A 21,422-nucleotide genomic window follows, 5' to 3' on the forward strand; every position below is an offset into this window, starting at 1 on the left:
TCCAATAAAAACAAACAACAACAACAACAAGGAAAGTGAGAAACCGTCATAGTCAAGATGAGCCTAAAGGAACATGATGACTAAGTGTAATGAGTGTGGTAGCCTTGTGGGATCCTCTAACAGAAAAAGGACATTAGGTAAAAACTAAAAAAAATATGTTAATAAATTCTGGACTTTATTTAATAATAATGTATCAATATTCGTTCATTAATTGTAACAAATGTACCATACTCATGTAAGATGTTAATAATAGGGTATACTGGGTGAGGGGAAGGTATATGGGAACACTCTGTACTATTTGCTCAGTTTCTCTGTAAATCTAAAACCTTTCTAAAAGAAATCTATTTTAAAAAAAAAACCTTAGGAGAAGAAGAGGGAAAAAAGCATAAGGGCCTGCTCTGGTGGTATAGGTGTGTAGAATTAAGTGCATGCACACACACATACACAGACCAACACTTTACAACAATCTGCTGAAATAAAGGCTAAGATATTGCATAGTAATTATGATATGTCACCTACCTCTTACCTGACACATTGTCCTATTAAGTCATTGGCTACTGGAGCTTGGTTATTGATTCTCATGGCCATGATCTCTTGGAGAGAGAGGAAAGGGGTGCTGTGCCTACTTGGAATGCTTTCCTATCTTCTTGAAATCTTCCTGTTGTTTAAAGTTCTATTTATTCTGGTTAAGATAGTATGAAGAAAGAGTATATAGAGAGTAAGTAGCTCAAAGCCTGAATGCTTAGGATCTCCTAACCCTTACTCTTCAAATTCACAATCTCCTTGTATGAAGAGGAGAGGAGGTACTCTGTTGGAGGAGAATATCACTTCATATGAAGTTTAATAATCCCTCTTGACATGTTCTATTTGGTTTGATCCAGCAATGGTTCCAAACCCTAAGAATGTTAAATCAAATTACCGGAAACAACAGAAGTTTGACAAAATGGTCCAAAAAAAAATGAAAAAACAAACAAACAAAATGAAAGGGGACATTTTGGGACTTTAGTTTTAGGGTCAGCTGGGTCTACATTGAGAATTAAGAGGAACGGAAGGGCTGTTGAAGAATTTACCAGAAAACAGATAAATAGTTTATATGGACACATATTTTTGATACCAAAGTCAGGACACAGGGCTGGCAAATATGAGAGAGTTTATGGGACAAAGAGATGAACACTTTCAGCTGAGGGTGCCTTGGGAAATCCGGGTCACAGAGTCAATGAAAAGTGAAGAGGTTAGGAAATGGCAAAGTCAGACAACTAAGTAAAGGGGAAATAAGCTGTTGATCCTACAAGCCGTGCTTATCTTTTGTGATTGATGTGCATAACTTCCAAACCAATATCCTTTCTCTTTTCAAATTAACTGAACTCCTATTTTATTGTGTGGAAATATGCCTAGATACAAAAGGCATTTCTCAGCCTCCCTTTCAGCTATGAGTAGCCATGTGACGCAGTTCTGGACAGTGAGATGTAAGCAGAAATTCCTGGGAGGGGCTTCTGAGAAATTCTTTGAAAGGAGCAGAATTAGCTGCTCTTTGTCCTTTCCCTCTTTGCAACTGAAACACTGACTCAAAATTTGATATGAAGGAACAGTCTTGGCACAAGGCGGCAGCATGAGAAGGGAAGACACCTGCAAAGGAAGAGTGAAGACGAGGGAAAAATTAGAAAGAACTTAGATCCTTGAGGGCATCAGAGTGTTACCATTCATTCTTCGACACCCAAACTCTGGACTCATTTTATGTGACAAAAATGAAGCTTCTGAATGGTTTAGGTTGATATTTTTATGGTTTTCTTTCCAGCTGACCCCAACTTTAACATAGACCTCTTAATGAGAGCTGTTTTTTTGCATATTACCAAATTCTTCTATGCAATGTCTGAGAGCAGGAACTGTCACCACTAATAGGATCTCTGCTCTACCCCATTCAGAATATAAATCTTCCTGAGTAGACATCAAATGAAGTTGGTGTTGTCATTTGGTTTCTGTCCTACTGAAAATGACAGCCCGGTGGCTAAGAGACCATACTGCGGACATAACGTGTAACAACCACTTAGTCGCCATCAGCTTGTGTAATCTCTGGCAGCTCTCTTAAACTTTTGGTACCTCTGTTTCCTCATAAACTAAATGGGGTTAACAATACCTATCTCATAGGACCGTTCTGAAAATTGAATGAGATACATTGTGTATAAAATTTAGCATGGTTCCTGGCTCATAAATACTTAGCAGTAAATGGTGGTTATCATTTCAATTTGGTTTTTTCTAAAGCTTTGCAAATTGTAAAGAGTTATACAAGTATATTATTCTTCCGATTATAACTGGGCCAGTTATTAAGCTATTGCCTTTCAGCTCCAAACCATCTTTCTAGGTTCAGCTCAGCAGTGTTGGGGCTAGGACTCTGCAAACCACATCCAGCTTTGCCGCCAGTTCCCTTTTCCTCTTCCATCAGGGGGCACTAGAGGGAGATGGCCAGGCTGGAGGAGGAAGCCACGCTCCTTCCCGTCTGCCTTCTGTTGGCTTCTGAGCTCTTCCTGTTCCTATGAGCTGCGCTCCAGCAGTGCTTTTCCATCCCGCGACGGCAGTTCCTTCCTGAAGTCAGAATTGAATCCAGTTTGCAGTTCCTCTGACACTTTCAAATACTGTGCTTCATTTCAGTCACTGGCACCAGTCACACCCCCTTTTTGTTTATATATTTATGTATGCATGCATTTATTTATTTTTCACACTTCTCCATCAGATTTATTTATTTATTTTTGAAAGGAATGGATTTTGAGAAGAAAAAACATGGGAAATAGATGAAAATTACAAATGTAGGCTGCTTTGCTAATTGTTTTATAACCACAAGAAATTAGAATGCCCTGTTCAAAACAAGACGATGAAATCTCAAAGATCGAGGTGTTCCTTTAGGCGAGGATAATATTTCAGTCTCTGGTATTTGGAATTTAGGCTGCAGTCCTTGCTTTTGGATAGATCACTGGGTGTGTGGTACAGTCCATGTTTCTAACCAGATCTGAACGGAAGAATGGCCACTTGGCTCAGGTAGGAGTAGATCAAGTGTTTAGTTACAGGGGTCGCGTAAGTACCGAAGTTCCTTCTGTGATGCTGTGCCGGGTTGGCTTGTACTTGTCAAATGTCCTTCTCAGTGTTATATTTCTCCAACACCTGGGTAGCACACTCCACCAAGCCCGTTGCATCTCCTCCGACATATCTTCGTTTTTGATCACGGCCTTTCGGGTACACGTGGTTACCACAGAGCAGAAGCTGCCTCACCCTGCGGGGCCCCTTCTTCAGGCTACTAAGTTTCAGTAATTCCAGCTTCTTTGTTCCTCAGCCCTAGGGATGTTAGCGGTTTCCTGCAGTTGCTACCTCTGTGCCAGAGCCAGCCCATATTGGCTCGCAGAGTCTATTGTTAAATTTTCAGGAATTTTGCAAGTGAGATGGTAAACTGCTGGTAGCTGGAAATCTGCCATGCTGGGAGTATTTACACCATGAAAATTGGCAAATGCTACAAATCAGATTTCCCCAACCAGAGATCTGGTTGTAAGCACTTAGCAGCCCACCACAAATTAGAGTTCTCCTTTTACTCCTTCAGTTACCTAGTTAATTACTTTGTATCTAGTTAAGAATACTTTATATTCATTTCTCTCTATTCAGTTAACTGGTGTGGTTTCTGTATCCTGGATTGACCCTGAATGATACATTACCTTGTAGAATTGTGCCTCTATCAAACCCAGTTGTACTCCAGGAAAACTGGTGTGTGTAGTTTTGTTCTGTTTTGACAAATATCTTCTGTAAAAAGCACCTAACACCTAGAATTTTATAAATAATCAATTAACATGAGTTGTGTCACTAACATTAGTTAACATCAATAACCTGAGTTGCTGCTGGTTCAGAGACTCCAGTAGTCATGTGGAAAGCTATCCTGCCTGTTTTAGGATACAGTTTGTAATTCTTTTTTTCTGTATAGAAGGGAAGGAGATATAACCAATAACCACATTTTGCTGAGCAAGGAGGATGGCACGTTTCTTGAAAAAACCAAATAAATAAAATCCTGTTCTCAACATGTTAGGCTAAAAGGAAAAACATTTCCTATTCTGGCACTTGTATAGATTGGGTCAGATTTCTAAAAAGCAAGGTATATTCGATATCTCTGATTCCTTAAGATATATGCTCTGGCTCTTGATAACTATATACTTTCTGTTAAGGTTTTCAAGCTCCATTTTAACTGCATAATTTTGCTTATTCAACTTGGAACAACCTTCTGTTGGCTCTCCAAAGCTTTGATCTTCCTCAACATGTGTATGAGACTCCACAAAGTTATATTCTGAAAAAAGATGCCAACTTTCCAACATAATTTCAAAATAACTTGTAAGAAAAAACAAGCTTTTCACACAAATCCTATATTTAAAGATGCCTCCCTTCCAATAACATTCATTAAGCGACCATCTGTTTGCCTTTGATTATCATCTGGACCACTAATAAGCGAGTTTAATCTGAACAGTGTTATTTGCACGTTACTTCTAAATTTAGTGCCTTTCAAAGAAGTCAGCAAGGCTGGTCTCCAGGAAATATTGCCTTTGATGTAACATCTGGTTTTCAGGGAATTTCTATGTAGTGCCCAACCGGGGGGTGGACCAAAGAGCAAAGAGAAATCAGGTGACTTGCCCAGAGCCACGTAATGAGTTAATGACTTAACCTGGGTTACCTGCAGTTTCTATCTGTGGCTAAAAGTCCTAGCCTGCTGTTTTCTATTCTGTATGTTATGTAGATACTGAACATGTAGACATAGCTATTCCCTTCCCTGCATTCACGAATGGATAAATGTGTGTATCCGTAAGACTGGTTATAGATTTATTGATATTTATTTGCATCTTTCTATTTGGTGTTTCCTCTCTATATTTTGAGAAGAAAGGAAAATTCCCTGCATTATCCTCCCCTTTAGTAAAAAAAAATTATTGGAAGTAACAGTGAATTGTTATTGACTGCAAAATCTTCTCTAGAAGTGAACTGACCTTCTTCCTTGCAAGGGAAGTGGAAGGTTAAACTGTATGGACAACTCACTTGATTTGAGAGAAACTGAAAGACATCATCACAGGCATCATCAACATTCAACCTTTCTCCCTTCTCTTTTGTCTTCTCTATTTTTCTCTCCTTTCTCCTTCCCTGGGCTGGAGATCACAGAGCTGTCAACACCTTAAATGCATGATTATAAAGAAAGTTCAAGGTTATGATGCTTTATTATAAAAACAATTCTTTTTGTTACTTTACTGGGTCAATATGTTTTATAATCGATATGTGATTTTAATATCCTTATACTAATTAGAGCATAATATATTCAATCTAATTAGTGCTTATAGCTTTAAAGGTATTTTCACATTTATGGTTTATTTTAATCTTCTCAGGTTTATATTATAAAACAGTTTGTATTTTATGTATGCTTAGAATTGTTTTTCCATAACCTAAAGGACCACTCCAATTTTTGTACAGCAAAGCATAACTTAATATCTTATAAATTAAAAAAATTAAAATTTTAATCTGACAAATTGAGGTTGAAGTCTCAGCTCTACTGGCTATGTGACCGTGGGTAACTCACTAGATCTTTCTAACCTTCAATGTCCTCATGTGAAATACCTATCTCATAACATTGAGAGAATGAAATGAGATTATGTGTAAAGCTGTTAGCACAATGCTCTGATATACACTAAAAGTTCAGGAAATAGTCATCAATTTTCTTTCTTGTTCTTTTTTTTTCCTATAAAGTACATTAGTCTCCTGTGCTTGTTTTTGCCTGACTCTTAGAGATTTTATGAAAATCACAATCACATAGCGGAGTGAGAGAAGATCTTGGGAAACTGAGAAACCTGGATTAGAAGATTAAATGAAATGGTGTGTTCGCGACTTTTGCGTTTGGCTGGACAAGATCCATTCCCTTTGCTTTGGGTAATGCCACACTGGTTCCCTTTAAGGGAGTTCCTTTTGCTTTTTTTTTGTGGAGTCTCAGGAGTACAGTCAGAGAAGTGACAGGCCTTGCCTTAGCCAAGGGCTGAGCATGAGACCTAAGCCATTGCAATTGCGCCATCTCTTTTTTTAGGACTTTGATCCTGGTGAAATAATGCAAGGGCAGGAAAATTGTTAAAGTCACTTGGGACCTTGAAGCGACTACCCATCAGAGAGGTCATAGTACGCTGAGTGGCTAAGAGCAAGACTCAGGAGCCAGATAGCCTGCGTTCAAATCCCTTACTAGCTAAATGACCATAGCTAGGGCGAGTTACTTAACCTCTTTCTTAAAAAAAAACTTATGAATTGTTTATTTCTGGAATTTTTCTTTTAATGTTTTTGTTTTTTTTAATTTTATATTGGCATATAGTTGATTAACAGTAATGTGTTAATTTTAGGTCTACAGCAAAGTGATTCAGTTACATATATACTTGTATCTATTCTTTTTCGAATTCTTTTCCCATTTAGGTTATTACAGAATATTGAGCAGTTCCCTGTGCTGTACAATAGGTCCTTGTTATACTTAACCTCTTTATGCCAAGTTTCTTTATCTCTACAATGGAGTCATTAATAGTACCTAACTCATAGGGTTGTTATGAGAATTAAATAAGTTAGACTATCTAAAGGGTTTAGGATATGCCTAGTACCGATTAAATACAGTATACATTATAACTGCAGCTTCTAATACTGGAACTATTATTACTCTGTTCTTGTCTTGAGACATCCAGACCTACCTTCCTTCCTGTTCTTCCCTGATCCTGGTTCTCCAGCCTTCCCTTTGATTCTGAGGGAGCTACCCTAAATCCCTTTAATAAACTTCTTTACTGCCTAAAGTAGCCAGAGCTGGTCTCTGTTCCTTGCAACCATATGATCTTAAGTAATAAGAATGGTACTGAGAAACCATGACATCCCATCTCCTCTTTTTATAGATTTTTAATATAGATTAGAAGACTAAATGAAATTCCTTGGGTGAGCTCACTTAGCACATAAATAGCAGTATTTGGATTAGTGTCTGGCTATACTGACAACTACTTGTGGACTTTGTCTAGTGGACCAAGATTATGCTTAATTTGTCCTTATTCTTTTCTTTCTTTATAACAACCCCACCCCAGATCCTTAGTTTTTACTGAAACTTGGCTAATTTCTTTTACACATTATTTTTAAATACAGTCATCACCTCTGTCATTTAATTGTTTTTTTACACTCGACTTGACAGACCAAGGCATATACAACTTGGGTTTCACTGCTAATATTTAGGGACTCAATTAGGACTCAAAAGACAGTTGGTCCTTTCCCCATACTCCTCTCCACTAGTCATACTCCTGTCTTTTTATTTTGAAAAGTCTTATTGGTTGATTCATTCATTTGTTGCTTCATTCACTCATATATTCATTTAATCAGTTGACACTTACTGAGCATCTATAATGTGCTAGGAACTGTTCTAGGTCCTGGAGATATGGCAATGAACAAAGCATAGTCCTTTACTGCAAGGAGCTTATATACCCAGTGGGTTTAGGAATACATAAATATAATTATAATAGTATGTTATGCAATGATAAAAACTATCAAGGGTAAGGGGATGGAGAGAGGAGGTTCTTATTTCATATAGGGTATTGAGGAAGCAACATTTGAACACAGAATTGAATGAAGTGAAGATGGGAACCCTGTGAATATCTGTGGGAGGAACATTCACTGAGATGGGCATATACTTGGGATGTTTGAGGAATAACAAAGAGATCAGTATGGCTAGAGGACAGCAAATAAGAAGAAAGGTAAGATCTGAGGGGTAGCAGGGGCAGGTCATGTAGGGCTTTGAATTCATAGCAAGAACTCTGGATTTTTTTCCAAGTGTGCAGGTAATAGTGATGTCTTGGAGCCCATGAGATCAGACTGTTAGCATTTCTTCCCAACCTGTATTTGGTGATTTCACACAGGTTATTAAACGTTGTCAAGCGTAATACTGGATGGGACGCTCTTGGATTGTTAAGAGGAGGAGAGTGGCACAATCTCATTTATCTTTTAGAAGGATCACTCTGGCTGCTCTATGGAGAAAAATTTGTAAGAGGCCAAGAGTGGCTGCAAGGAGACCAGTTAGGAGTCTACTGCTATAGTCCTGGGAGTGTTGATGGTGGCTCAGAGTTTGGGAGTAGTGGTAGGTTATGCAGGAAATAGCGGAATGTAGGATATATTTTAGAGATAGAGTGACAGTAGAAGCTGAAGAATTAAATGAAGGTGTGAGTGAAAGAGAGGAGTCAATAGTGACTCCAAATTTGGGTTCTGAGCAAATGGCTTAATAGAGGTACTGATTCCTAGATGGGGAAGCCTGGGGAAGTGATAGGTTGGGGTAGGAACTTATATCCAAAAGTTGTAGCATGGATCTGTTTCCAGAGTAGAAAAAACCCGAGGAAGAGTAAGCATTGTTAAAAGACTGTACAAAAAGGAGGTTGAAACTAGGAAGCTGTCAGTTGTCCAGCTTATTGTTGGGAATGAAGAATTGTAACTGAAATCCTTGAGGGCATGTATTAGGCTATTAGACAGAGTCAGTTCTTAGGTATAAATAGGTTTCTACCTACCATTAAAAATATACCTCTTGCATAAAGACCTTGGACAAACATATATACAGAAAAACACTTAATTAATTATTACCTTTCTAAGCCTCAGCCAGATTCTCTTAATGCCTAAAGAAATTATTAATTATAAAGTTTTACTGAACAATTCACCCTGACTCATTTGGGCTACACTATTACAGTGGTGAAAGAATAGAATAGTGGTTAAGAGAACAGGTGCTGGAGCTCAAATGCCTGGGTTCATATCGCAACTCTGTCCATTCTCAGCTGTGTGACTGGGTAAATTGAGGGAGCAGTCTCTATCTGCAACTTTTGGGTCTCTCGGCAGAGGGGAAATACACATGGCTAACCATGTGTTAATTCTTAAAACTTCTTTTCAAAGGTGACAAACGTGACTTACATTCCATTGGCCAAAGGCAGTTATATGGTCAAGCCTGACCTCAACAGGTTAGGGGTATTTATCTTCTCAAAGAGAGGGCAACACAAATCACAAGACCAAGACTGATTTCAGCCTCCTTCGGAGATTAACAGCGAATACTTTGAGCAACAATACAGGCTACTTGAGGGTAGTATAGGTACAGGATAATATAATACATGGACCTCATCTTTAGCATCAAATGACTTATGACCTTAAAGCTCTGGTTCCATGTTTATTATTACTGATGGCATCAAGATTCTTTTCAAAAATGAAAAATTCTCATTAACACCTAGAAGGAACAGACCAGAGAATCATATTCCTGGCAGCTAATTAGAAGAGAATGGCTTTCCAATCTCAGGACATTAGATTGTGCTATAATAGTAAATTTCTTTGGAGGGCCCGTGTTTCTGTGGGTTTAGGGCCTGGATTTTAGAGTGGGAAGCTGCTGCTTGGATGTCTACCCTGGCGGCCCCACAGGCATGGTATAACAATTCTGCCACTCATCCCATCCCCTGGGTCTCATCGTTTTTTTGTGAAACAAAGTAGACCACTTGTCATCCCCTTGACTGACTCACAGTCATGTTGTGAGGATTAATGAGTTAAAGTTTGTAAAATGTCTTCAGCTACTGAAAGGTGATAAATAGAAGGCATAATTTTTGGTATTTTCCCATCTTTATTTAGACTTGAAAGGCCTTTCTAGTCACTTTTGAGATTCTGACATAATCCAGCTACTGTGGTGAATTTCTTTGTTTTACCTCTCTTCTGTTTGACATTTTCCTACCCTCATCCCATCACAGTGACTTTAAAGAAAGAATGTCAAGCTTAACCTTTTATATCTCCATCTGTTGAGATTTTTGGCTTGTCTTATTGTTATTTTGTGTATTTTATTCTACCATTTACAAGACGGTGCTCTCAGACCTATGCTATTAGCTAAGTAACACAGAGGTATAAAGGGCAAACTGTAGTCACATGTTTATTCTATATAGTGCCTGGTAAGTTTATAGGGTGGCTCAGTGATTAACCAACATCATTCACAACCACAGGCTTTCAGGGAGTGAGCTCTCAATTGGGAAGTCACATTACTAATTTAAAACAGAGTTCAAAACAAATGTTTATTATTAACATAGTCAACACATTACCAGATAGGTACTCTCCATCCCTGGCTTTGAGCAGATATCATAGAGAGAGAAGAGAGTTGAGAGAGGAATATTCTGTGTACAGGTTGTCATTACAGGGGTGTCATTTAAGTTTGCACTATTGTGTTCACTGTGATTTTGCCTGTGGGATACAGAAATTAACTGTAACGCTTCTCTAGTCAGGCAAATTGGGTTTCTCTCAAGAACATGCATATAGATGGCTTCCATTTTCACATTTTTTTGCTTATTGCTTCTGTAAGGGCAGACCTCTCTGCAGATTCGTGTTTCACCTTTAAAACTCGTTTCTGCAAAACTGACTTGCATTAGACTAACTTCAGTCATGAGTTATTTGGCTTTCCTTTAGCACTAATGGAGGTATCATACCATACAGTAGATAATGCCATTAAAACCCTAGTTTATGTAAAACCCTATTATTATAGTAAAGTCCAAGAGTTACATGTAAAATATGAATCAGAAAATCAAGGGTTCAAGTTTTGGCTTATTCCTATATCCAGTCAACAGACATTTATAAATTGCTTTTCAGAAGTCAGACGTTATGTTTGGTGCTGGGTGCATTCTGCCCCTTGACCAGGGAGTTCCTTTGGGCAAATCACTGGGGCTTTTAAGCCTCAGTTTCCTATCTGTAAAATGGGAATAATACATCTTATCTTGTTAAGAGGACCTGTTTTAATTTTCTTTTGGTTGCAAGCTCCAGAGTCCCATTATTCCTGTGCCTTTAACCCAGCAATGCACTAACTCAGTACTAATAGGATGAGGCCTCAAAATTAAATCCTTGAAATCTTTTGCTTCTTACCCACTTTGGTCCTTGACTTAAATTGTTGTCCTGCATTTACTGTGCTCCTGATCTTTCTGTGTCATCTAACGTTGTTGGTTGTAAGTAAAATCCTTGGCATAGGTTTAAGATTTGGCCTCTTGAGTTGACACTTGGCTTTTTCTCTCCATCACTTGTGATAACCTTGGTGTACTACACAGGCTGATCAAAGCTTGTCTGATCCTGACATCCAATCTTGCAGTTGACCTGCTGAATTTTTGACTTGGTTGAGCCTGCTCTGGTCTGCTTTAAGGAGATATTTCATAGATATGGTCTCAGCCTCGTTGAGAGGAGACCAGAAAGTGTTAGCATGGTCATCAGGGCTCTGTTTGGACGGGGTTCAGGTGGGACCCCGGGTCTAGTGAAAGAACTGGAGTCTTATTCAGAACCTGCAGCAGAGCCAGTTGTATGGTTATTCCCCAAAGTGTTAAGATGATGCCATGGCTTGGTGAGCTTATGAGAGTCTAGGGATTATTTTAGTACAATGGATACGAAACCCATAGGACAAATCTACTGTCTCTGTTTGTTGTTGCATCTTAGAGGGAATGGATCAGAAAATAAGTGGCTGTTAGCCTACAGGTTGGAGTGTTCAAGTTCACTGCAGAGAGGGACCAGGAAAGGCAGGTATTAACATTTTGTAAACTATACAAATGTGGGTGCCATCATTACCAACACTATGTGGCAAAAAGCAGGTACTGAACAGGTATTGGCTCAATAATATTCATTGCTTTTATTGCTTAGTTTTTTTAAATTGATTTTTTGGTTAGTGACTCATATGTTTATTAGGAAATGTTCTTATGTCTACTACACATTCTTATTTCAAAGCCTTATTTTTTCTCTCCAGAGAGATCTGGCAAAGTTGTCTAGTGCTGGTGGTATGGTAGCTAGTACCATGAAAGAGCTAGTTCATGTAAAGCCCTAGGAACAGGGAAGATCAAGAAGTTCCATGTAAATTTTTTTTTAATTTGGATATAAGTTACCTTTAAAATTTGAATCGGAAAGTTGGGGGTTCAAGTTGGGGCTTATTTCTATATCCAATCAACGAACATTTATAGAGGGCTTATTAGGTGTGGTACTATCTACCATACCACCCAGTACTATCTAGACTCCTGATTCACAGCAGTTTATTCAGTATATGGTGATTCAGTATAGGAGTGGGAGAAGTCGTGGATTCCTTTTATGAGCCATCTTTATATAATACAAATAATATTAATATAGTATAAATAATAGACTGGCCATGGTTTAGGCCTTCCTGGGAGAAAGTAATTTAATATATGTTAATTTCTACCTCACAAGCATTTTTTGAGAGTTAGAGATTAAATGTGTAGTTGTAACTCTGTTTCCTAAGGCTGACTAACTGCTTTTGTTCCTTGGCTGGAAGACTTGTTTAAAAGCCGAACAATATTAATGGCAATGTATATCATTAATCATTGCTCTAGCTTTGATTAAGCAAGTATTCTAAATTGTTCAATGCATTATTCTATTTATGCTTCTAAAATCCTCTGTGATTGATCTTGGGCAAACTAACTACCTTCTCTGAATCATAATTTCTTTCCCTATGCTGTGAAAATGGTCATGGTTACCCTTCAGGATTATTATGAGGACTAAATGAAACCATGCAGTCCTTGAACAGGTATTTACTGAGTGCCTCCTAGGTGTCAGGCACTGAGATATCTCCTAAATATACAATAATGAAGCAAACTTTGACATTGTCCCTGCCCTCATGGAGATTACAGTCTAGGGAGGGAAACAGACATTAAATAATACAGATTTTTATTTAATTACAGTTGTGATAAGTGCTACCAAGGACCAGGGTACTATGAGAGAGAATTTCATTGAAACTGACCGAGAATGTGGAGTCAGGGAAGGAAGTTTCTCTTGGGAAGAAGTGTAAGACCTAAGGATGAGTAAAGAGAGGTGGGGAGACCCATGGAAGAACATTTCAGGAAGAGGAAATATAACTTGCTGTGAGAGGAGTTTGGCACTTTAATGCTGTGGTGGGATTTCAGTGGGCAAGAGTGAAAGGGATGCCTGTGAGCTTGGGGAATTGTTACGGATCTGATGGTGTAGGGCTATGTAGGCTGTGTTGAATTCTGAATCTATCATAAGGATTATAGAAACCGTTGAAACACTTTAAGTAGATTTGAATTACATTTACTTTTTATTTGACTCTTATAGCACTGTGGAGAAAAGTGTAGAAGGAATCCAGAGTGGATGCAGGGAAACCATTTGGAGGCTACAGTAGCTGTCCAGGTAAGAAATGCTGGTGCTTTGGGCCTAGGGAGGTGTCCGTGGAGACGGGGAGAAGGGATGCCCTGGTTATGGTAGGATAGGGAGAGAGGGGTTAAGGATAGTGCCCAGGTTTTCTGGTATGAGTCACTGAGTGAAAGGTGTTAGTGGTGTCTTTATTGAGAGAAGAGACACTGAAGGAGGAAAAGGTTTGGAGTAGACAGAGAATACTAAGTTCATTTTCAGACATGTTAAGTTGAAGGTGGCTGTGAGACATCCAGGTGAAGACCCTAGGTACACAGACAGTATATTGATATATAGGTTTAGAGCCCAGAAAATAAGTCCGTATGGAGAACAGATTTTCTGAAATCTGTTGATATACAGATATACAATGTTGATATACAATGTTGTGTGAGTTTCACATGTAAGGAGAACACATTTGTGTCTTCGTTGCTGCGCATGGGCTTTCTCTAGTTGTGGCGAGCAGGGGCTACTCTTTGTTGTGGTGCACAGGCTTCTCATTATGGTGGCTTCTCTTGTTGCGGAGCACGGGCTCTAGGTGCGTGGGCTTCAGTAGTTGTGGCACGGGGGCTCAGTAGTTGTGGCGCATGGGCTTTGTTGCTCCGCGGCATGTGAAATCTTCCCAGACCAGGGCTCAAACACATGTCCCCTGGATTCTTAACCACTGAGCCACCAGGGAAGCCCCAGGAGAACAGATTTTGATGTAGGAAGGATGGCAATTAAAGTCATGGAAAAGAGGAGGTGGCTTAGGGAAAAGGCATAGAGTAAGAAGAGAAGCCCTAGACCTAGGCTGTAAGGACCTAGGGCTAGGCTGTAAGGAATATCAATATTTAAAGGTTACATAGAGTAGGAAGGACAGGCCAAAGAGGCTGAGCTAGAATGGGAAAAAAGACAACAGGGAAATTAAGAGTGTGCTATCACAGCACCAAAGTAAAGGCAATTTTTAAGAAAAAAGACATAAATGGGCCCATGCATATTTTTGGCATGATGGAAAATTTTTTTTAGAATTGGACTGTTGTGGTGATTCCACGATTCCATAAATTTACTAAAAAGAATTGAGTTTTACATTTAAAATGGATGCATTTTATGGTAAGTAAATTAAACCTCAATATGCTGTGAAGAAAAAAAAAAGAAAGAAAGCATGGTAACCATGCTGACAGTCAAAGAGGGATTGAGACAGATAAAGACTAAGAAATATATATATTTTTTCCATCGAAATGAGGCCTTCATTAGAAAGATGGAAGAAAGGTGGAAGGGTGTTTGGAAGGAGTCGAGAACTGAATGGATGGTGAAGAGTGGAGTCAGTGAGTGCTGACAACTTTGTAGACACTAAAGTGCTTTGAAAACTATAAATCACATTATGTTGTACTGAGATTTTTTTTTTCTAAAATATAACAAGCTCTTTCCCTGGAACAGTGATTTCTAAAGTGGAGTACAAGAGGAAATATTAGACCTTGCAGATATTAATTTCATCTAAATAAGAGAAATTAGCTTTACTAATTTTTAACATGCTGATTGACAGTGGTGTTCTCCCTTGGTCCACACCGGCTTTTTCATAAATGGTATTTATGGTGCTGGGGGAAAATGTGAGGGTCTCACAAAGTAGAGAGTGGACAGTGGTACTGACCTGGGTGCTAACTTGTTTACTTCTAGTGAAATGTGGTATACTCCATTTTGTGTCTGGGTAAGAAGTTTCACATTATCAGGCTGTGATGAAGCAAACTTTCAAAACATGGACAAGTTTCTTAAAAGTGTTCCTGTAATTAAACCATATTATCAAAGAGAATTTTAATTATTTAACTACAAAGAACAAGAAAATGCTCCTTCCCCTTCTAGTACAAGCTGTCACTTTGCAATAACAAAATAATGATTTAATCCGACCAGAAGTTGGCCAAAACACTTGAAACAGTTACAATGAATTGATATATGAATCTCATCTACTGTTGTTAATAAACTTTGTCCTGTTTGTTTTCTATCATGTATATTGTGCCTTTGCAAGCTATATTTTCCAGCTGTAAAGCAGCTATAAATCCATTAAAGCCAAATATTGAAATAAACTGGATTTAGAAGCAACCTTTAAATTGCTGTGTCGCAGAGTGTGAAGCCAAGGATTTTAGAAAAACCAAGCATAACCAATGCAGCTCTTGCATCAGAATTAATATTAATTATTTTTCTGATGTAGTAAAAAATACTTAGCATTTGTTTATGCTGTCCCTGAGATACTACTGTTTACCATCTTGGTCAGTCCAGGGCAGAGATTGTAAAGAAGGTAAAGTCTGTTTTTAATATTCACCTCCTCAGTTCTTGACAGAGCCTTTTTCCTCTAATCTAACCTTCTTCCTTAGCACTTCCTAATCCATTCCTGAGGTTGGTTCTGCTTATTTCACTGGGCAGCTATGGTAGCTGTAGGTGACACGGGCAATTCTCAGGCACCCCTAAAGCAAGCGTTCTCCTACCCTACCTGGGAGGGTGTAAATTGACAGTACATACAAAATCTTTAAAACTCTGCATATCCACTGCCTTAAAAATTCCCCTTTTAGAGATTTATCATAAGGACATTTTCATAGTAGTTTACAGGGTTAGCTTTAAAGATGCCACATTGCTGATAATACAGAAAAGTCAGAAACTATTTAAATGCCCAAGATATAGAGTTAAATTATGGTACTTCCATACAGTGGATATTAACCAGCCATTGGGGATGATGTTGCAGAAGAACATTTTGTGACCAAGCTATTTGTGATATATAACATTTAGTGAAAAATGTAGGATATAGAAATATATATTTGATTCCATTATTAGAAAAAAATTAATATGAATAGAAAAAAGACTGGAAGGATATGAATGAAAACATTAAGAATCATTACCTTTTGGTTAGGGTATTACAGATGATTTTTAATTTCTCCTTTGTGCTTATAGATCCCCTATATTTTCTAGAAGGAACATAATGTGTATTATAAGTTTCAATAAGTTACTGAAAAAAATAATTGTCCGATCCCTCTTTTTCCCCATCTCTCCCAAAGGAAAGTCAAGATTAGGAAATCAGAGTTTCCAATGAGACCATTATTGACTGCAAATGGCCAGGATCGCTGACGTTCAAATATAACCCAGAACTACTTTTCAGTGCAGAGGGAAGGGCAATGAGCACAGAAGCATCAGCCACAGTTACTGAGCATCAATCTGTGCTGATCATCCATCTAGGCTCTTGGAAAACAGCAACAAATGATATGATGTCCTTGGCCCTAGGAATTTTATGTTCTAGTGAGCTAAGGCAGTCAGTTAATAAAAAACAAGTACATGACGGGTGTAACAAAGTCTACGGAAAAAAATTTAGCAGGTTAAGAAGATTGAGCATGTTGTGTGTGTGTGTGTGTGTGTGTGTGTATGTGTGTATACTTGTGGGCTACATTAGACAGGGAAATAAAGAAGGCAGCTCTGGTAAGGTTATATCTGAGAGAGACCTCAAAGAAATGGGGTGTGGACCCATGTGGTTACCTGGTTATCTAGGCTGAGGAAATGGTCAGTGGAGAGGTTCTGAGGCAGAAATGTGCTTGTCGGGTTTGAGGAATCGAAGGGAGGTCAGCAGTGCTGGAGGGTGAGCAAGGGTGAAGAGAATCAGGGTGCTAGGTCAGAGGGGCAGGCAGAGGTCAGAGAGTCTTGTGGGTCATAAGAAGGGCTTTGGATTTTATTCAGACATGAGACACCATTGGAGCACTTTGAGCAGGGGAATGATGTGATGTGATTTAAGTTGTAAAATGATCACCCTGACTGCTGTGGGGATAACAGACTGTGAGGTTGCCAGGGTGGATATGAAGAGTCTAGTTAGAACACTAGTGTAATTGTTCAATCAAAAGATGATAGTGGATTACCACGTGATCCAGGAATTCCACTTTTAGTCATATACCCAAAAGAATAGAAAGGAGGCCTCAAACAGATACTTGTAAACCAAGGTTCATAGCAGCATTTTTCACAATAGGCAAAAGGCTGAAACAACTCAAATGTCCATCAACAGATGAACAGATAGGCAAAATGTGGTATAGACATACAATGGAATATTATTCAGCCTTAAAAAGGAAAAGGAAAATTTGATACATGTTACGACATGGATAAACCTTTAAAAAATGCTAAGTGAAATGAGCCAGACATAAAATGACAAATATTGTATGATTTCACTTATATGAAATACCTAGGAGAATCAGATTCATAGAGAGTGAAAGTGGAATAGAGGTTATCAGGGGCTGGTGGGGGGAAATGGGAAATGGGGAGTTACTGTTTAATGGGTTTGGGATGAGGTAAACGTTTTGGAAATAGGTAGTGGTGATGGTTGTACAACATTATGAATGTACTTAATTCCACAGAATCATATGCTTAAAAATAGTTGACATGGCAAATTTTATGTCTATTTTACCAAATTAAAAAGGTGATAGTGACTTGAACTAAGAGGCTGTAGAGGAAGTGGTAGGAGGTGTTGGATTTTGGATATATTTTGAATTTTAGCCAGTAAGATTCTCTGATGGTTTGGATTTTTATGTGGGAGAGCAAGAAAAGAATTAGTGATAATACCAGCTTTGTGGACCTGAGCAGCTGGAAGCATGGAGTTGCCATTTCTTGAGATGCAGGAGACTGTGGCAGGAGAAGGTAAGGGAATCAAGGAGAAGGTTTCAGATGTGCTAATTCTGAGATGCTTGTAAGACAGCCAAGCGAAGATGGTGTGTTATCCGGTGCTAATCACTGGTCCATCCAGCTAGGCCTTCCATTTGGAAATCCATGAAGACCTTGTCACAGGGAGTCTGTTATTTAAAATATATCAATTATCTAACAATGGAATACTACTCAACCATAAAAAATAGTGAAATTCTGCCATTTGCAGCAACATGGATGGACTTGGAGGACATTACAGGCAGAGAGATAAGTCAGGAAGAAAGACAAATATTGTATGATATCACTTACATGTGGAATCTGAAAAATACAACAAACTAGTGAACATAACAAAAAAAGAAGCAGACTCACAGATATAGAGAACAAACTAGAGGTTATGAGCAGGTGGGGAGAGGCAATGTAGGGGTGGGGGAGTGAGAGGCACAAACTACTGGGAGTAAGATAGGCTCAAGGATGCATTGTTCAACATGGGAAAGTAGCCAGTATTCTGTAATAACTGTAAATTTACTTAATGTAAATTTTGTAATAAACTTTAAAAATTCTATAAAAATTTAAAACATTTAAAAATCAGTTATCTGTTGGATTTTATTTGAATATGTCACATGAAACAAATAGGTAAACAGATTGATGGTAGATAAATAAATACGTGACTAAAATACAGCAAGCCAGCTTTTCAGGACAACTGAAAAAGAGATGCGGTATTCTGGTGATTATCCTTAATGCAGAATTTGTGGCTGTGTAATCTGGGGCTAATTGCACTGTTGAAATCAGTATATTGTGTTCATTATCTTTTACCATGAGGTGGCCTTAATTCAGTTGGTGCTTCAGATAAAGTTTCATGGAAGTATCTCAGAATCACCTTGATCTTCCTTACCTGACAAATTAGGGTAATATAGAACTCCAATCTAGCCTGAGCTCAAAGTTGTTAAATACTTTAAATTTCATCTGTGTTTTGTGTTGGAAAATAATTTTAATATTAAAGGACAGCTGTAGACTGCTAATGACTTGAATACAGTTTGACTGTTTTCATGAAGTGCTCTGTGGGATGTCAGAATATTTAATTCAGGATGTTAAAAACATCCCAAAATGTCACAATAATTATATCACAGCAGGCAATTAAAACACTGGAAAATGCCAACTGACTAAGAGTGTTCCTTGTTATTTAGGAAACTATTAAGAACCTGACATATAAAGTAAAAAACCCTGGTTATAATTTTCTATTTCAATAGACAATTTCATCATCATATATGAAATTGACACTTGATACAGTAAGGGTCACGTTAAAAATGCAGCCCAAGGCAGAGCTAAGGAAGAGATAGATCTCTACTTGATCTTTAACTTTATAATATCTGTGTTCATGCATTATAAAAAAAGGTTGTTTGGTTTTATGTATCATACCATATGTGCTGCAATACCCTCCATACAATGGTTGTGTTAATTAAATCATATGTTGGCAGCCTTAATTGATCTGATTTTGCCACCCTAAATTACAGGCAATAGAATTACTTCCTCGTTTTTCAAATTGTAATTTTGTAAATCCTAATGGATTAACAATGTAATGCTGAAGACCAGGGCCAAAATTTGCTTAATCCCTGAGGATTAGAGTGTCATTCTCAGTGGGGATCTTAAGCACTGACTACCATGAGCTGGAAGGGAATATACTCAGACAGGGTGAGGTACAGAAAACAGAGTGTATTAAAGTCCCAAGAGTTTAAATGCATTTACAAGCAGGTTATCTTGAGTATAAGTGAACAGTTTGCCTGTGCAACTGTAACATTTGGAAGGACAGTGTTTACGAACAAAGAACCTACAGTTAACCTGAAGCTGCATTTTGGGGAGCTATGTACAAGCTTAAAATGGGTCACCTGAAGGGTTACACATTATCTTTAACCACTACACTTATGAAGGACTTGTTAAGATATGCAGTTGGCATGGTAGCATTCATAGAGAGCAGGATTTATTACAAACAACATTTATTTTTGATTTGGGGAAATATTATGGAAAACAATTGCCCTGCCTTAAAGAAATGTATATAATTAAATGAGGTAATGTCATAAAGCACCAGCAAGAAGAGTTGCTTAAAACAGTTTAGTTCTTTCCTTCCTTTGTGAAAACAGACATCAACACAAAGTAATATGGTGTAGAGGTGGCATTTGGGCAGAGCATTAAAGGATAAATAGACTGGGTGGAAGAGGAAGACAATGTCTTGGCATAATGTCCAAACTTGGGGGCAGATTTCAGTGTTTACACAATTTGGGGGACCTCATTAGGGAAAACAACACAAGACTGTCAACGCAAAACTTAGGAACAAAGTGAATATTTAAGAATGAGGAAAGAAAACACAACAAAGTGTACATTTAAAAAATCTGACAAATACCACAAATATTCTAAAATTGAGAAAAACAATATTTTATTTTTATTAATTATCCAACTACTGTACCACTGGAATACTTTCTTTTCTTCATTTTTCAGATGCATGTGTTTTGATCATGTTTTTATAAGACAGCAGTTTTGTAAAATCTTCTATGAAGAGTGTAGGTTGATAATTCAATCTTTTCTTTAAAATGGTAAAAAATTGATGTTTTACATTATTGATTTTTTAGAAAAGTTTTCTTTTTAGAATAGCTTCACAACTCATTATTAATATGCCATGTAACTGTTTAAGACTATTGTGAAATTTGGGGAAACCCCTATTAAATTTCTTCCAAACATGAGTTGTAAGATTTTAGGGCATTTCAAATTTTCTAATGATTAATCTTCAGTGACTAATCTTCAGAACCAGTAGAGTTGATGACACACATTAAGCAGTTAGTTGTTGATGCCCCCTCTGCAGTGGAGTATTAAGAGTTAACTGTCATTTTTGTTGACTTAAGTATTTTATTTCAAATTAGCAAGAATTTTAAGTCTTTTGCCAACGTGTTCATATGATTCATTCCTCTGCACTAATTGGATTATCAAAATATCCAGGTGCTTATTTGTTACTTCTATTCAGAATTTATTTCCTCCTCTTAATTAATCATTTCGTTTGGTATGATCGGAAAGCTTATTGTTACAATTTGCTTTCCAATGTTAGAGTAATTTTTATTGATTTCATTTCTAATCTCTATTGCATCTATGCTACATTTCATTATTTTAATCTGTAATTTATCAGCTATTTAAAAAATAATTTAAAAGTGATAAAAGAAGATACCTGTCACAGGCACTCATGTTAGGAGTCTTTAATTCCTTACTTGTTTTATGGATATGTCTTCTGAATGGCAATAAAAACTATGTATTTGAACTTTATCAAATATTCCATTCTCATTAAAAGAAGGAAAAAGCCTCTCTTATGCTGAGATGGCTTGCAATAATTTCATCATATCTGGAAATGAATTTCACCATATCTGGAAATGGTTGTGAACAGTAAACCCAAACTAATTTATAGTCAACCCTACCTTCCATAGCTAGATGCCCCCCAAGTGCCATAGCCACTTCAGTGCCAACTGACACCACAGGAAGTTTAATGGAGGGGAAGTCAGAATGGAATAGACAGCTGTCTTTACCAATTTCAGTGAAAAGTGTTTTTCCTATGCAAA

At 37.8% G+C, this 21,422-nt stretch overlaps 1 pseudogene across 1 annotated transcript in view; it reads right to left on the reverse strand.

Annotated features, from left to right (window-relative positions):
* Window positions 1-2,925: 2,925 nt before the first annotated feature.
* LOC309798670 (dynein light chain 1, cytoplasmic-like) overlaps window positions 2,926-21,422 on the reverse strand; it is a 34,667-nt pseudogene continuing 16,170 nt past the window's right edge. The window contains exon 3 of the transcript in view: window positions 2,926-3,218. The product of the transcript in view is annotated as a dynein light chain 1, cytoplasmic-like (transcript). The remainder of the gene's footprint in view (window positions 3,219-21,422) is intronic.

This window comes from Mesoplodon mirus (genome assembly GCF_964341445.2).
Source record: "Mesoplodon mirus genome assembly, chromosome: 2".
Lineage (NCBI taxonomy): Eukaryota > Metazoa > Chordata > Mammalia > Artiodactyla > Ziphiidae > Mesoplodon > Mesoplodon mirus.